At 36.3% G+C, this 18,029-nt stretch overlaps 2 long non-coding RNA genes across 2 annotated transcripts; both read right to left on the minus strand.

Moving 5' to 3' along the window:
• Positions 1-1,207: 1,207 nt before the first annotated feature.
• LOC116402694 lies at positions 1,208-9,469 on the minus strand. Its single transcript, XR_004215195.1, has 7 exons — positions 9,426-9,469; positions 8,434-8,533; positions 8,271-8,326; positions 3,672-3,806; positions 3,473-3,533; positions 2,903-2,995; positions 1,208-2,185 (listed from the first exon to the last, which is right to left on the minus strand). It is a non-coding gene; the product is annotated as an uncharacterized LOC116402694 (long non-coding RNA).
• Positions 9,470-13,905: 4,436 nt separating this feature from the next.
• Positions 13,906-17,002, minus strand: LOC116402604. Its single transcript, XR_004215051.1, has 2 exons — positions 14,300-17,002; positions 13,906-14,165 (listed from the first exon to the last, which is right to left on the minus strand). It is a non-coding gene; the product is annotated as an uncharacterized LOC116402604 (long non-coding RNA).
• Between the last annotated feature and the right edge of the window lie 1,027 nt (positions 17,003-18,029).

Raw genomic sequence — 18,029 nt, forward strand, 5'->3', positions numbered from 1 at the left:
AAAGTTTTCCTTGTAAGGGAACCTTAGGAGAGTCTAACCCTCTCAAAAGGCTAGGGTTACTTGTTACTTGTTACTAAGATCTTCTAATATATATTTCATGTTTGGATGTTTTTTAAGTATTCTTGAGTTCATCTTTTCTTCTTGAGGTAATCCTTATTAGGTGGGATCCTAACAAAATGCACTTTTAATATCAAGCTGATGTAAAAAAGTTGGAAACAAATATTGAACCTCTCCTCTCCTCTCACCCACCCTCTTCTCTCTTCATTCCGGCCACACCTTCTCACGGTGACGTCGACGACAACGCCAAACCCGGGGAGTTACAACTCCATCTTTTTCAGAAATGGAAGTCAAAAGTTGAAAAATGGTAGACACTTTCTACTGTATCTAGTTCGAAAAGGGAGGTTCATTATTGAAGATGTAGACTTCCAAAAAATCCTCACTTTATCCAAGATCCAATTAGAGTGGTTCATTGATTCAATAGATGTTCTTGTAAAAGAACCAAACTGGAAGTTTTTCAACAAATATGCGAGTGATGAAACCGAAACAACAAAGCTATCCAAATTCTGAACCCCATCTGATTGGTTTCTGAGGTGTGTTGCTCGAAACTTCTCTGGAATACAATCCTTCATCCATCTACTCATGAGAAACCAGACAAGGTTGGGTCTCCTTCCTCAACATGATCAGGTCCTTTTTATTGACTCATAATTACACCTCCTTTTAAAAAATATCAAGCTGATGTAAAGGCCAGTGACTGATTGAAGTTAGTGAAATAAACAACCTCACAAATGTCATTTTTAGTACTCGAAAAAAGTATCAGCATAGTTAACGCCATGTTTGTGCGTAGCCTTTCACTACAAGGTGTACTTTTAATTGAGCGACAAAACCATCAGGATTAACTTTAATTGTAACCACCCATTTGCAACTGATATACTTTTTTCGTGCAGGGAGAGAAACTAAATCCCAAGTACAATTATCATCTAAAGTAATCATCTCCTCCACCATTGCAACACACCAACCAAGATGAGAATAGGCTTAATGATACAAACTCTAATGATGCAATGAAAGAACATGCAGAAGACAACTAATGGTTATATGAAACAGAAGAGGAAATAAGATGAGCACACTTAAGTTTACCTTTACGAAGAGCAATAGGAAGATCATCACTCATTTCTGGATCCAATGACGAAGAAGCCTTAGGGGTAGGCATGGAATTGAAGAAGGTTATCGTCGATCATAGACTTCAGTGATGGGTTGACAAATAGAAGTAAACACACGTGAAGATGAACCACAAAGAGGATTAGAAGGAGAGATAACATTGTAGATAAAGAAATCATCCTTTGACTCTTGATACTCCCTCGACTCATATTCGAAGAGAAAGAAGGTGAGGAATAAAAGGAGGAATGTTCAAAGAACACGAGAATAACCAAAAAGATATATTTTAAGGTCTTTGGATCCAACTTTGTATGTTGAGGCCGAACGTCTTGGACAAATCAAGTATAACCAATTATTTTGGGTGGAATGAGAAACAAATGTTGTTTGGGGCATAAGATACAAAAAGGTATCTCACCCTTAAAAATGGAAGAGGGCATGCAATTTGTTAAGAAACGGGCTATGGAAACATCAGCCCAAAAAGAAATTGGAAAATTCATTTGAAACATTAGGACTAGTGGTTTAAAAAGGATGACGATTCTTTCATTTTGCAAACCCACTGACTTCATGAAATTAATAAATAGAAGTGTGAAAGTAACATAGACATGAATATATAAGCTAGAGCAAAGGCATGACTACTATACCTGACTACCATTACATAGCGCTAAAAGAAATTGTAATTTTCTTTTTCATTCAATATGTAATTTGACGTAATAGTAATAGTAATTCCTCTTTCAAACAACCACTTTTTTTTTTCAACAAAGAGGACAAGGCTTATGATCCCTAAATCGTTAGCAATTAAGATGCAGCAAATAAGGTAGCTAAGATGCAGAAAATAAGAAAACACCCCAAATCACTACAGTGCATAAGAAATCTATCACATAAGCACAAAGATAAATACTGAGAGTATTAGTTGAAACTTAGCAAACACAAACAGAGGTCACCGAGGTAACCACCGAGGTATTCCTATTCCCTGAACTCCAAGGTCACCGAGGCCAAGAATACGACTTCCATCTGTCAAGACAATCATGTCAACCTGTAGTTGGAAGAAGAAAATACAATGAACTTCAAATATGGTGTTGCTGGAAATTAAAAGAGATTTTCATTTTTATTTTGCTCAAAATCAATGCTCTTGAGCTTTTAATGTCTCGAGGAATGTGAAAGTTTCCCAATATATCGTGTATGGAAGTTTAAACTTTTCAAAGAAAACAAGGGTGATCAACATACAAAAGCCTCCTGTGGATAGAAAATTAATCAAACAAAAATTCGATTGTTCTGTAGCAGTTTGACTTTGTTGTTAAGGAAATTAAGAGTGATAAGAAGGCGAGGAGTGACTTTGAGTGGTGGCCATTCGACAGCCAAGCAACTACACTCAAAGTTGAAGGTCGAATAGGCAGCAGGAAGAAACGAAGAAGAAGAAGAAGAAAAGTTTTCGATCTATCAAACATGATCATCATACAATAGACGAAAGTCATTTAAATTATCCAAATATCTTTTGAAGTAATTTTAACATTTTCAAAATAACTCTTAATCATGCTCTAAATATGGAATGAATTGTCTATCCAACTACAAATACAAAAGTTTTTCTAAATCACTCTAACTAATTATACAAATTCCACAACACATAGATCACATGCTTCCCAAGAACCCATAAAATTGTTCAATGCGGCATTTCATCAAACAGTTGGTGGATGGAGACAACAAAAACAAGTGTTTAACAAAATTATCTTAGAAACAAACACATTAATATTACCTGAAGATGGAACTCCAATTGAACAGCCTTGAAAAAGTGATGGAGAAACAAACAGAACATAAAGATTGTGGGACTCCTCAACTCCAATAAATCCTGCAATGGAAAAATGGGTTAGAAGGTGGAAAAGCATAGTAGAGGATTATGATAATGAAAATGGGTAGTAATGTTTTTCAGTAGCTATCTTTTTCTTCTCTTTTTTTTTTTCATGTTGTTGATGGTTGTTCTTGATTGTCTTTATTTATTTTTTTTTTCCTTTTTTGCATTTGGGAAAAAACAGTTTGTTGACTAAGAGGTGATGATGCTGGTGAGGGAATTTATTAAAGTAATGAATACTTTTTGGAGGACTTAAACAAGTAAAAGGACGAAATGAAGCAAGCTCAAGCAACAAATTTTCTGTTAAGTAAGCATAAATATTAACTAGAGGCTTAAATAAAATATTTCACCACCACCACCACAACAACAAAAAGCCCAGATATATCGTCATTGACAACAGAAACAGAGCAATATAAGCAAAATACATTACAAGGAAAATATGGAGATAAAAGACATGAAGGTTTCCCTTTCACTTACAAAGAGGATCATTAAGTAACTTCTCGTTGTTAGAACCAATATCTAGCATTACTCGAAGAATCTGTCAATTAAACAAGAGTAAACTTAATGAAAAAGTGTGGTTAAGAAAGTTGCTAAAAAATGTCACCATTAAATGATATTAGTATTCTTAGATAATCTACAAATTTCATGAAGAAAAGACTGCAGACTTGAGAGTTACCCCCACTATCAGGAATACTTGCTGAAACGGGAAAAAGATATCGGCAAATTCTAAATACGGCACACTAAAACTCTCACTCTCCTGGTTCTTGCTTAAAATCACATGTACATGTCAATGCTGATAGTGCCTCTTCCACTGAAACAAACAAAATTTCAGTACCAATTAAGATGCAAAAAATAAGGTATTTATGATGCAGAAAATAAGGAAACACCCCACATCACTACAGTGCATAACAAATCTATCACATAAGCACAAAGATAAATACTGAGAGTATTAGTTGAAACTTAGCAAACACAAAAAGGACATAAGCTTATTCTCAAATTTCAGTACATATACTCATCAAAATTCAGAATCTCACGTCACAAACCCGAGCTTAGTGCTCAAGGGTTGACAGTCATGCCTTTTATGCAAGATCTAAGAAGCTATGATGCTCATTATTGTAATGAAAAACTTTTGAAAAATTTTGAAATTTGGACAAAATTTGAAATCCCCCAAGGTTAGACTAAACAAGTGAGTTATTATCCACCCTTCACTTAAAACATTGCTTGGAAGTAGCCCAACATGAGAAGATAAAACAATCTGAATGGGATTTTTCTGATGTATAATGCATATGTTGTTTTGTTTTTTAGCTCTTAATTGTCTCGCTGTTTTACGTTTTACATTTGCAACTATCTCTTTTGTTTCTTTGGTACACACACAAGAACCGGTGGGTAACCTTTCTATGGTTCTAGACTTAGTTTCTAAGTTTGACTGCTCCCTTCGGAGTGACAACAAGCCTCGTTTTCCCCTACTATGGAACGGGGAGGATTCCTCCTCTTTTCAAAGCCCTCGTCAAACTCAATGCTAAGTTTGACTGCTCCCTTCGGAGTGACAACAAGCCTCGTTTTCCCCCTAGTGTGGAACGGGGAGGATTCCTCCTCTTTTCAAAGCCCTCATCAAACTCGATGCTATGTCTAGAACGCTAAGAGTAGGTGGTCTGGTTTTGGTTAGGCCATAAGTGAAGTTTCCCCTCATTTTTTATGGATTTTTCTGATGTATATTGCATATGTTGTTTGTTTTTTTTAGCTCTTAATTGTGTCACTGTTTTACGTTTTACATTTGCAACTATCTCTTTTGTTTCTTTGGTACGCACACAAGAACCGGTGGGGTAACCTTTCTATGGTTCTAGACTTAGTTTCTAAGTTTGACTGCTCCCTTCGGAGTGACAACAAGCCTCGTTTTCCCCCTACTATGGAACGGTGAGGATTCCTCCTCTTTTCAAAGCCCTCGTCAAACTCAATGCTAAGTTTGACTGCTCCCTTCGGAGTGACAACAAGCCTCGTTTTCCCCCTAGTGTGGAACGGGGAGGATTCCTCCTCTTTTCAAAGCCCTCATCAAACTCGATGCTATGTCTAGAACGCTAAGAGTAGGTGGTCTGGTTTTTGGTTAGGCCATAAGTGAAGTTTCCCCTCATTTTTTATGGGATTTTTCTGATGTATATTGCATATGTTGTTTGCTTTTTTTAGCTCTTAATTGTCTCGCTGTTTTACGTTTTACATTTGCAACTATCTCTTTTGTTTCTTTGGTACGCACACAAGAACCGGTGGGGTAACCTTTCTATGGTTCTAGACTTAGTTTCTAAGTTTGACTGCTCCCTTCGGAGTGACAACAAGCCTCGTTTTCCCCCTACTATGGAACGGGGAGGATTCCTCCTCTTTTCAAAGCCCTCGTCAAACTCAATGCTAAGTTTGACTGCTCCCTTCGGAGTGACAACAAGCCTCGTTTTCCCCCTAGTGTGGAACGGGGAGGATTCCTCCTCTTTTCAAAGCCCTCATCAAACTCGATGCTATGTCTAGAACGCTAAGAGTAGGTGGTCTGGTTTTGGTTAGGCCATAAGTGAAGTTTCCCCTCATTTTTTATGGGATTTTTCTGATGTATATTGCATATGTTGTTTGTTTTTTTTAGCTCTTAATTGTCTCGCTGTTTTACGTTTTACATTTGCAACTATCTCTTTTGTTTCTTTGGTACGCACACAAGAACCGGTGGGGTAACCTTTCTATGGTTCTAGACTTAGTTTCTAAGTTTGACTGCTCCCTTCGGAGTGACAACAAGCCTCGTTTTCCCCCTACTATGGAACGGGGAGGATTCCTCCTCTTTTCAAAGCCCTCGTCAAACTCAATGCTAAGTTTGACTGCTCCCTTCGGAGTGACAACAAGCCTCGTTTTCCCCCTAGTGTGGAACGGGGAGGATTCCTCCTCTTTTCAAAGCCCTCATCAAACTCGATGCTATGTCTAGAACGCTAAGAGTAGGTGGTCTGGTTTTGGTTAGGCCATAAGTGAAGTTTCCCCTCATTTTTTATGGGATTTTTCTGATGTATATTGCATATGTTGTTTGTTTTTTTTAGCTCTTAATTGTCTCACTGTTTTACGTTTTACATTTGCAACTATCTCTTTTGTTTCTTTGGTACGCACACAAGAACCGGTGGGGTAACCTTTCTATGGTTCTAGACTTAGTTTCTAAGTTTGACTGCTCCCTTCGGAGTGACAACAAGCCTCGTTTTCCCCCTACTATGGAACGGGGAGGATTCCTCCTCTTTTCAAAGCCCTCGTCAAACTCAATGCTAAGTTTGACTGCTCCCTTCGGAGTGACAACAAGCCTCGTTTTCCCCCTAGTGTGGAACGGGGAGGATTCCTCCTCTTTTCAAAGCCCTCATCAAACTCGATGCTATGTCTAGAACGCTAAGAGTAGGTGGTCTGGTTTTGGTTAGGCCATAAGTGAAGTTTCCCCTCATTTTTTATGGGATTTTTCTGATGTATATTGCATATGTTGTTTGTTTTTTTTAGCTCTTAATTGTGTCACTGTTTACGTTTGCAAGTCTCTCTATTCTTTCTTTTATATGCAATGTGGTAACTAGGTCTTGCTAGAACCGGTGGGCTAACCTTTCTATGGTTCTACACTTAGTTTCTAAGTTTGACTACTCCCTTCGAAGTGGCAACAAGTTTTGTTAATGTCCACCCTTTTCTAAAGGGATTCAGTTCATTGTGGCTAGACAAACGGCTCCTAACTCATGTTATTTATTAAAACCATCTCAATTTCTAAAGAGTACCTCCTATCCTTTTTTAACTCTATCTAGGCTAGGTTTGGACTAAGCGCATCATAGGTAAGTCACGGCAAAGCAACAAAGGAAGACAAAGCTAGAAAAGTATCCATGCACTTATTTATTATATACATGCAATCAAGCATTCACAACACACATACCATTTTCTCAATCAAGCATTCACATCTCAACAAGATATCGCTAACATCTCAATAAGATATCGCTAAAAAGGGACGTAAACCAAAAAAGACGGCAGCTTATTCTCAAATTTCAGCACATATAATCATCAACATTCAGAATTTTACATCACAAACCCAAGCTCAGTGGTCAAGGGTTGCCGGTCATGCTTTTTATGCAAGATCTAAGTAAGCTAATAAGGTATAATGCTCCTTATTGTAAGGAAATTTTTTTTAGAAATTTTGAAATTTGGGCAAAACATTTGAACCCCCAAGTTTAGACTAAACATGTAAGCTATTGCCCACCCCCACTTAAAAAATTGCAAGCTTTTGAAAATAAATATAAAGGGAGAAGAATAAGGGGGAACTTTGGACTCCCCTGGAAGGATCGACATCCTTGACTTTGGTTTTGAAGCTTGCATGGATAAAACCTCTTCATTTCTTTTTCATTGATTAATTATCCTTGTTCCTGAAAATCAAAGGAAATTCTCTCAATTTCATTTATTACTAAAATTAGGATAATTATAGTAACTGTATTTTTAACTCTTTTGGTAGTTTATGTCTTGAGTGTGTTTTCAATGGTATTTCTATATAAAGTACAAAGTTTAGGGGTATTCTGTATAATGGAACCTCTTTAACAAAAAAATAAATAAATTCAAACCCATGAAGTCTAACTAACCGAACACAATTAGATTTCTAGTAGCAGTAATTTACCACAGAAACAGAAATCAAAGGTTAGAAAATAATTTAATGGCATTTCTATAAATTTATCACATGATCTTTCTTCTTTTTTTTCTTTCCTTTTTTGATAGAACTCTAACCATGTAGTTAAGCTTCTACTTGTAGCAGTTAATTAAAATAGAGACAGAAACTATAGATTAACAAACAATTGGAAGGCCTCTCGATCAATTTAATGCACAATAAGTTCATAATTGTGTGTTTTTGGAAGTATGAAAAACGAAAAATCGCTATTTTCGCTAAAGGAGAAACCTCTTCATTCCTCTTTCGTTGATTATTCATCCTTGTTCTTCAAACCTCAAGCCTTAAAATTGAGGAAGTAGAGGAAATTCTCTCAATTTACTTTAAAGGAAGGATCATGTTCTCTCCTACAAAGGGTGTCTTTCTAATTTTCTTAACTTTATGACTTAATACGGTACTGTTGTATAATGCAAATCCATATAGAAGAAACACCATTTATAGCACAGCCAAGGAAAATGAAGATTCAATATAATGTACTGCAATAAAATTAAAATACTAAAGAATGTGCTAGGATGTTAGCGTAAGCCAAAAAGTAAAATCAATGGCAAAAGAAGGGAAAAATTGAAGGGCATCAACAAAAAATGTAACCTTTAAGTTGCTATTTCCTTATCTTGTTCCCGCAGAAGATCATCCTTGGCCCAAGCCTGTGAAGAAATTATAGAATAAAAGGGTTAGTGAAGAAAAAAGCAGATCATTACAAAACATTCTTATGTAAGCACATCAAGCATGAGGGGGGAAAAAAAAAACACACTGCGTCGTTGTCTAATTTAATTGATTGCAATTCCCTATCTTTATCTTCTATTTCCCTTTCCAGTTTGCGAATAGCCTGGTCTCTTTCACATAGCCTGTTCCTGTACAGCCACAAAATATCTCATTGAAGTATTAAAGTAGTCCGCATCTAAATAGTGATTTGCCTAACTCTTCAAAAAAAATATTAAGATTTGAGTTTTGGCAATATGAACTAGGATCTCCTTTACAACTGTGCTCTAAAGATATTGAAGACAATTTATAGAATAAATCAATCTTATTAATGATAATAATAGAACCAGTAATGAGATTTTAAAGCATATTTCTTTGCACCTCCTTCTTTATCTTCATTTAACTCAGTTATTGTTACTTTGGACGTACTCATTGTTTCTTTCCCATGAAATGTAATGTCTTGTTTTCAAATGTGTAGGATTCTTTTTCGTATTTCATTAAACTGTATATTCTGTTCTCAGGGCCACATCGTCTTGAACAGACCGTGGGCATTTGTGCAGTGGCTGGAAAAGGCTACAATAGAGGGAGAGTGAGAATTTTATGTAAAATCATTGAAGTGTAGAACTCTTAATAAATATTGCTATTTGAATTCTTAAGTATCTAATTCTTTTTGTTTTCTTTTGTTGTAGATATATACTGATGGCATAACCATATCATATATTTTTTAATCCGCTTCCTAATTTATCTGATGGAGGTTATCCACAGCTGCCTTTCCATATTTCTACATCAAACCAGATCAAAATCATAAAATTCTGAGAAAGTTTTTCCCTAAGGAATATGGCCCCATAAATAATATCGATCCAATTGGCAACTCCCCTCATCAAAATCGATGCTATGTCTAGAACGCTAAGAGTAGGTGGTCTGGTTTTGGTTAGGCCAAAAGTGAAGTTCCCCCTCTTTTTTTTTTTTATGACAAATCTTTAATTATCGAAATTCAAATAAAGAATAGGTTTTGCTTTCAAGTAATCCTCTGATCAGGTTTACCTCATTAAAGAATTCATCTGCATCTGCCCACTGTCCACTAACTTTCATCGACACATAACCTTTTGTATTATATTATCCCCTTCATCTCCGTCCTTGGATGGCGGCAGCAAGCGCACTACCACCTGAAAATCACAGAAACAGTTCACACTAGGCAAAACTTCCAAACTTGAATCTTAAACTAAAACTGTCACTACACCACCGAAATTAAGACAAATAATCCAAAACCCCCATAATCATACCACAACACGTAAAATACCTTCATACCCGAATCAGACAATCCAGAGATGGAATTCTCAGGAACGGTCTTCATACCTTCCGCTTAAGTGGGTTAGAAGAGGGAGACCTAGGTGGAAGCGGGCTCTTCAACTTAGCCGGCGAGGGTTTGGAATCAAGAACCATGGAGTCGGGATCTGACGGTGACGGTGGAACAAAAGGACTTTGGAAGACGAATTGGGTTTCCGAGGGGTCTGCCGCTCTTGATTCTGGCGCCATTAGGGCTAGGAGAAGATGATGGTGTGGATCGGCAAGATGGGTTACTCACAGAGAGCGAAAGAGAAGGGGAGAGGGGAGAGGAAGTAGAGAGAGTTACCGTTGGAAGAAGGATGGGGAAGAAATTTGACGGAGAGAGAGGGTTTTGTATAAAAGGCAATAATAATAATCCATATTCTTTTTAATATTACTTATGAATGAAAATAATTAAAAGTTTAAATAATCCATAAACATATACTTCTTATCGGTTATTAGAATTAAAAAAAAAAAAGTCAACAAATAAAATTTATAAAATTATCATACATCAAGAACAAAAAAAATACATTTGTGAAATAAAAAAAAATGTATAAAAGATAAAAAAATGAATCACCTTAATTTTAATAATATTTTATATCTTATCTCGAAAGATATAAAAAATATTAAAATGTATCTATCTCGAAATAGGTTTTCAACTACGTCCCAAGTGGAATAAAAAATTGTTACCAAACTCTTAAATATAGAATTTCATAATCTCTCCATAATTTGTATGTTAGTATGAGTTTGTAGGGTGTGTTTGTCCCATGAAGTTAGAAGTAGTGTATAAAAGTTGAAGTTGTAAAATCCAGTTCTTGTTTGACTTAAATAGTTGGCGGATCATTATTAGAAATTTAATTCTAAGCACTCTACTTGTCCAACATTACAATTTATTCAATTAGATAGTTAAAAAAAATGACGTCACAAGGTTCTTTATTAATGTCCCTACAATTCCTTCTTCCATCTAATGCTACAAATATGAACAATCAGCATTCACGAAAGGACAAAAATTGAACTACATACAGTACAACAAGAAAACAGATAAAGTCAAAGCCAAAGTACATTGTATTGATGCCAAACTTGTTTACGAAGCTCATGAAATAGAAGTTGATGCAGACCATTGGTTGTTTCACACCAACTACTTTTCTATAGAAAAATAGCTTACCCATAAATTAAGAGACAATAACCGAGGAGAGCATAGAAGTTGGAAGGTATTTACATTGTTGTTGATGCAAAGAGATAGTAAGCAGAGGTTGTTAGAGGATGTGGAACTTAAGATCTACAGTATGGTGGATAAATTATTTGGGTCAACAGTAATATTTCAGAGTTTGGAATGGTGAAAAGAGTTTATATACTGTGATATTCCATTCAATGCACTTACCATAAAAACGAGGTAGAAGAAAGGAAGAAGAAAGACTAACCTTGAATCATTAGCTTCAAGTGTCTAACAGTAGCAGAGGATGGGCTGGTAGACGACGAACCCTAAGCAAAACCAATGTGGACGACGGTGAGAGATCAGCATGTTGTTGTGAAACAATCGTGAGAGGCAGGGTATCGCAGTCGTCGTGTTGGGTTTCAACGTGGCTTTCGTAGTCGTGCTAGAGCGCACTAGAGAGCAAAATGAATTAGATTGAAAGAGGCCGAAAATGGGGGAAAATATTTAGAGGGAACTTAAATATTTATTTCCCGCTTTTTCTTTGTTGTTCTTTTCCACATCCCATTTAAAATAATGGGCTATTAAAAGTTCATTTTGGTGTAGTGCTATTTGTGTCTCGGATCGTCCATTTTCGTTCAAACTACTTTAAAGATACAAGTTATGATAACCAACAACACGATCGAAAGAATTGGTCTATGCAACTTCAACCTACGTGGCTTTATCAGGTTCACACACACAATGAGTGACTTTCCTTCGTTTGGATCCATTTCGAAAATTGTACTCTATGGCCCAAAATGAAAGGCCCATCGTCTATTTACTCAAATCCTAGCAATAATTTATTCTCACTTAAAATTTTAAACGTATATGGAAAGTCCACAATGCTCGACCCAAAATTAACTTATAAAAATACCAAACCATAGTCTTGCCTATTTGGTAGTTAATTTGAGTCTCAAAGCCCGACCCCAATTACAAGAACACTCTCTCATGAGAGACCCCATTATAAGAACACATTCTCAAAGTTTTTAACCACTCACATTTTTTATCCACTCTCCAACTAGATAATACAGAAGGAATTTAATTAGAGTAATCACACTAAAACTTAAAATGTTTATAAGTGAGAATTTCTAAATAAATGAAATAGGTTTCTTTTATAGTCTTTGAGTCAAACTTTTCTATAAAAAAAATGGATGTGAGATAACCACATCTTGCCAAACCCAATACTTAAAAACAAACAAATCAAATCATTATTTTTACAAAAAAAAAAAAAAAAACTAAAAAAATGCAAGTCGATTCCTATTTATTAAAATAATAAAGAAAACCAGTTACCAAAATATGAAATTTGTTTTTAAAAAATCTACATCTAAAGATCTACCATATTCATAAATTAATAATTCTTGTGTGATTTCACATTGAGATCATAAATAACTTAAAATTACCATGTCGAAGGAAATTTTTTTCGACAAGAGCCTAACTTATAAAGGAATGATGGAAAATAATATGGTGCAACCTTCAAAACAACATAAATAAGAAAATATTGCAACATAGTTAGCAAATAAGAGAGAAAGAGAATGTAACCTGAAAAGGAAGTTTATGATTAATTTCATAATTGTTGTGGTTTTGTCCATGATCTCTTTAATATTTTCTATTATCTTCATTGCACTCCTAGTAATTGATACCCTTAGGCAACCACGGCTCAACATCCTTCTTACAAAAAAAATAGGCAAAAGACGAGGGGGCTTGTAGAGGTTAATAAAAAAAAGGGGCAGAATAGTAAAGGATAATGAAAACACAAAGAAATGTAATTACAGGGCGAACTTTTTGTGGGAGAAATGGTAGAATAATTTGTAGAAATTTGATCGTCTTTTTTATGTGAAGAAGACAAGAAGAACAAAGGATAACATAAAAGCAAATTAGAAATTCGTGGAGTTATTACGGGAAAAACTAGCTCTGAGAGAAAGCTTGAAGAGAGAAAATAAATGAAAGGTACTCTGATTTTGTGGACAATGGCAATCCACAACTCTCTTGTACATTATTTAAAATAGAAAATAGAAACTAGAACATGAACCCCATTGATAAATAAACCGTAGCCTAACAAAAACCGTAAACCCCGAATCCCTAACCCCTAAACCCCTTTGCTATAGTAAATGGTATTTAAAAATCTCAAATTAACTATCTTAAACACTATTTCAAATCCTCAATTTCCTATAATATTTATTATTTACTACGATATTTGTTAAATTATTTTTTTGTGAAGTTACAAAACTATACTTGTTGAAATACTTTGAAAATTATTCAAAAGAGATGGAAAAAAAAAAGATGCAGTGGAAAATACATCCACGTATATTTTCACAATTTCAAAATTAATTTGACTAAATACAATTTAATTTAGTCAAACCCTAAACCCTAGACCCGTAAACCCCTAAACAAACTCTTTTGTGAATGATATCTTTGCGCCTATAGCTCCTTTGACCGGAGTTATCCCCTTTCCTCTCATACTCTACTAGACTCTATAAACTCCTAATACTAGGATTTTCATAATTCGAGATCCGAACAAGGAGTTAGCTATTTTAGTCAACTCCCTTCCTTGCAAATCTGGACCCAAACACCCCAACATGGTAACAAACGACTATAAAAAAAAGAAAGAAAGTAATATCCACAAAAATAGACATGGTCCAAATTCGAAAAATACCTGTTTCTTGGTGATGGAATGGAGGGTTTGAGAGTGATTGTGGTGTCCCCATAGTTAGCAACCATATTGGTGGAGATCAAGTATTTGGTGTAAGTTAACAGAAGGTATGAAGTAGATGTTACATATTGCATATTACTGTCGCTCATTCTGAACAGCAACCCTCCTTCACAAAACGGTAGGGGGGAAGGGGTTAAACTTCATTTTCTTTTTACCATTTTACCGATAATAAAAATAAAAAAGTAGTCGTTGATCATCAAAATAAAAAAAGACATGGAGTGTATTTGGGGCAGGAGAATGATTCTCCGAGAATGATAAAGCAAATGGCGCTGTTGTTGGGGGTTCTTGGCACGGTGTAGGAACTTTAGTTGAACCTTGCTGAAATTTTTGTTAGTTAAACAATTGAAAGCATATTTTTATTTTTACAATAATAGCAGCCATACACACATATATAATAAAAGTTTTACATATTCTTATCTCTTGAATTTATCTTTTCTTAAATAGTACCATATAGAAGAGAAAATATAAAAAGATCGCATGCTCCCTTTTCCTCTTCTTGCTTATAGTTTTGCACGATCTTTACTCTCTCCTTGGTTTTTGATGCATGTCTTCTGCTCTAAATAACATAGAAAATTTTGAAGACATGATATGATTAAATAAAGAAGATTAAGAAGAAAGAAAGAAACTTAAAAGATAAAATAGTTTAGGGCAAAACAATCTTCAAGAAGATCCACCCTTAGAAACACATACCTGAAACCGAAACTTGAAACAGAACCTTGAAACCTTGAACCCCAACAAACGAACCACAAAACCCCCAAACCTTCAAACCCCAAAACTCCTAAACCCAAAACTTGAAACTCCAAACGCTCCATCCCGATGCTCGAAATCACGAACCTCGAACCGATCCATGCACCCTAAACCCCGAAACCTGAAACCCTAAAATCCAAACCCCCAAACCCCAAAACTTCTAAACCCAAAACCTCGAAACCTCAAACTTCAAACCTCAAACGCTCCACCCCGGAGCCTGAAATCACAAACCCCAAATCGATCCATACATCTTAAACCCCGAAACCTAAAACACGAAACCCTAAATCCCTAAAAACCGTAAACCGTAAACAATAAACCCTAAACTTTAGCCCCTAAACCATAAACCCTAAAGTACCCCAAAACCACAAACCTCGAAAGCTCGAAAGCTCGAAAAGTCTAAACCTTGAAACCTAAAACCCCTAACCTCCAAACCCCCAACCCCCAAACCCAAAAACCTCGAAACCTGAAACTTGAAAACCGAAACGCTCTACCCTGAGACCTGAAATCAAGAACTCCAAACTGATCCATACACCCTAAACCCTGAAAACCCCTAAAAACCTAAAACCGTAAACCATAAATCCTAAATTTTAACCCTTAAACCATAAACCCTAAAGTAACCAAAGTACCGTAAACCACGAACCCCGAACCCCAAACCACGAACCCTGAACCCCAAACCCCAATCCCCAATCTCGAAACTCGAACCCTAAAATCCTAAACACTAAACCCTAAAGTACCTTTAACCTCAAACCCCAAACCCCGAACCTTGAACGTCGAACCTCCAACCTTGAACCCTGAAACGAAACCTAAAACCCAAAAACTACAAACCTCGAAACCCAACCCACAAACCTTCCAACCCCCAAACCTCCAAGCCCCAAACCCCCAAACCCTGAAAATCGATATCTAAAACCTGTAATCCTAACTTCAAACTTTGTTGGTGGAGATAACAATTTCTATTATTTAGGGAGTATCTATGCATTTTGCATTATGGATTGGTTAGAAATTTTTAGTTTCTTATTATGATTCGAATTACATGCATTTTGGGTATCAAACTTTGATTAATATTGGTCATCGTCTCAGAATCTAATAACACACAACCCTATAACTCTAACCTAAACCCTAAACCCTGAAACCCCAAACGCTCCACCCTGAATCCCAAAATCACGAACACTGAACCAATCCATGCACCTTAAACCTCGAAACCTAAAACCCTAAACCCTAAACCCCTAAAAACCTAAAACCGTAAACCATAAATCCTAAACTTTTAACCCCTAAACCGTAAAACCTAAAGTACCCCGAACCCGAAACCCAAACCCAAAATCCTAAATAATAAACCCTAAAGTACCCCAAACCCCGAACCTTGAACCCAGAACGTGAAACCTATAATCCCAAAACCACAAACTTCGAAACCTCGAAAAGTCTAAACCTTGAAACCCAAAACCTCTATACCCAAACCCAAAACCTTCCAACCCTCAACACCCAAACCTCCAAACCCCAAAACCTCAAAACCTCGAAAAGTCTAAACCTCGAAACCCAACCCCCAACCTCTCAAACCTTCCAACCCTTAACCCCTAAACCTTCCAACACCCAAACCTCCAAACTCCCAACCACAAAACCCCTAAACGCCAAAACTCAAAATCTGAAACCTGAAATCCTAACTTCAAACTTTGTTGGTGGAGATAACAATTTCTATTATTTAGGGAATATCTATGTATTTTGTATTATGGATTGGTTTGAAATTTTAAGTTTCTTATTATGATTCGAATTACATGCATTTTGGGTATCAAACTTTAATTAATATTGGTCATCGTCTCGAAATCTAATAACACACAGCCTTAAAACTCTACCCTCAACCCTAAACCCTGAAACCCCAAACGCACCACCCCAAAGCCCAAAATCACGAACCTCGAACCAGTTCATGCACCCTAAACCCAAAAATTGAAACCGTAAATCCCAAATCCTCTAAACCCCTAAACTCCTAAACCTCAAAACTCGAAATCCGAAATCCGAAACCTGTAATCCTAACTTCAAACTTTGTTGGTGGAGATAAAAATTTCTATTATTTAGGGAATATTCATGGATTAGTTTGAAATATTGAGTTTTTTATTATGATTCGAATTACATGCATTTTGGGTATCAAACTTTGTTTAATATTGGTCATCGTCTCAGAATCTAATAACACCCAGCCCTATAACTCTAACCTAAACCCCAAACACTCCACCCCGAATCTCGAAATCACGAACCCCGAACCGATCCATGCACCCTAAACCAGAAATCTGAAATCGCAAACCATAAATCCTAAACTTTAACCCCTAAATCATACACCCCAAAGTACCCCAAACCTCAAACCACGAACCCCAAACCTCAATCCCGAAACTGGAACCCAAAGTCCTAAACACTAAACCCTAAATACCCCTAACCCTGAACCCTAAACCTCGAACCTCGAACCTCGAACCTTGAACCTGAAACCCTGAAGCCAAAACCACCAACCTCGAAACCTCGAAAAGTCCAAACCTGGAAACCCAAACCGCAAACCTTCCAACCCTCAAACCCCAACCCCCAACCCCCAACCTCAAAAGCTCGAAAACTCTAAACCTCGAAACCCAACCCCTACCTCTCAAACCATCAAACCCTAAACCCAAAACCCTAAACCCAAAACCCTAAACCCAAAACCCTAAACCCTAAACCCCAAAACCACAAAACCCCAAAACCCCAAAACCCCAAAATGACCAAATAATCCTTAAGTGTAAGTTCGTAACTCACAAACTAACAAAAAGTTCAAAATGTGTGAAAATGCACTTTGAGACCTAAAATGGCAACCAAGTATGCAAGTGAAACAAACCTAGTCTTAAACAAATCTAAAATTTGTTCAAACTATGTTTAAGTATCACTTGAACTTTCAGAACGACCTAAGAACGTTTACTTGTAAGTTTGTCACTCATAACCTACCAAAAAATTCAAAAAGTACGGAAAAGAAAAAAACACTACAGGACCCAAAATGGCAACCAAGTGTGCAAGTGCAACAAACTTAGTTCCAAACGAACCTAAAAAGTGGTCAAGGCGTGTCTAAGTATTACTTGGACTTTCAAAACGACCTAACAAAGCTTAAGTGTAAGTTGGTAACCCATAGCCTACCAAAAAGTTCAAAAAGTGTGAAAAGGGCACTTCAAGACCCAAAATGGCAACCAGGTGGGTAAGGTCAACAAACTTAGTTTCAAACCAACCTACAACGAGTTCAAAACGTGTCTCAGTATCACTTGAACTTTTAAAACGACCTAAAAATCTTACGTGTAGGTTCGTAACTCATAACCTACCAAAAAAGTTCAACTAGTGTGAAAAAAGCACTACAAGACCCAAAATGGCAACCAAGTGTGCAAGTGCAATAAACTTAGTGCAAACCAAGCTAAAACGTGCTCAAAACGTGTCTAGGTATTACTTGAGTTTTCAAAATGACCTAGCAAATCCTAAGTGTAAGTTTGTAACTCATAATCTACCAAAAAGGTTGAAAAAAGAATTTCAAGAACAAAAATGACAACCAAGTGTGTAAGTGCAACAAACGCAATCTAGCCTAAAAATGTAATCAAAATGTGTGTAAGCATCACTTGAATTTTCAAAACGACAAACAATGCTTAAAATGTAAGTTTGTAATCACAACTACCAAAATTTCAAAAAGTGT

Source organism: Cucumis sativus, chromosome 3 (assembly GCF_000004075.3).
Source record: "Cucumis sativus cultivar 9930 chromosome 3, Cucumber_9930_V3, whole genome shotgun sequence".
In the NCBI taxonomy this organism is placed as follows: Eukaryota; Viridiplantae; Streptophyta; class Magnoliopsida; order Cucurbitales; family Cucurbitaceae; genus Cucumis; species Cucumis sativus.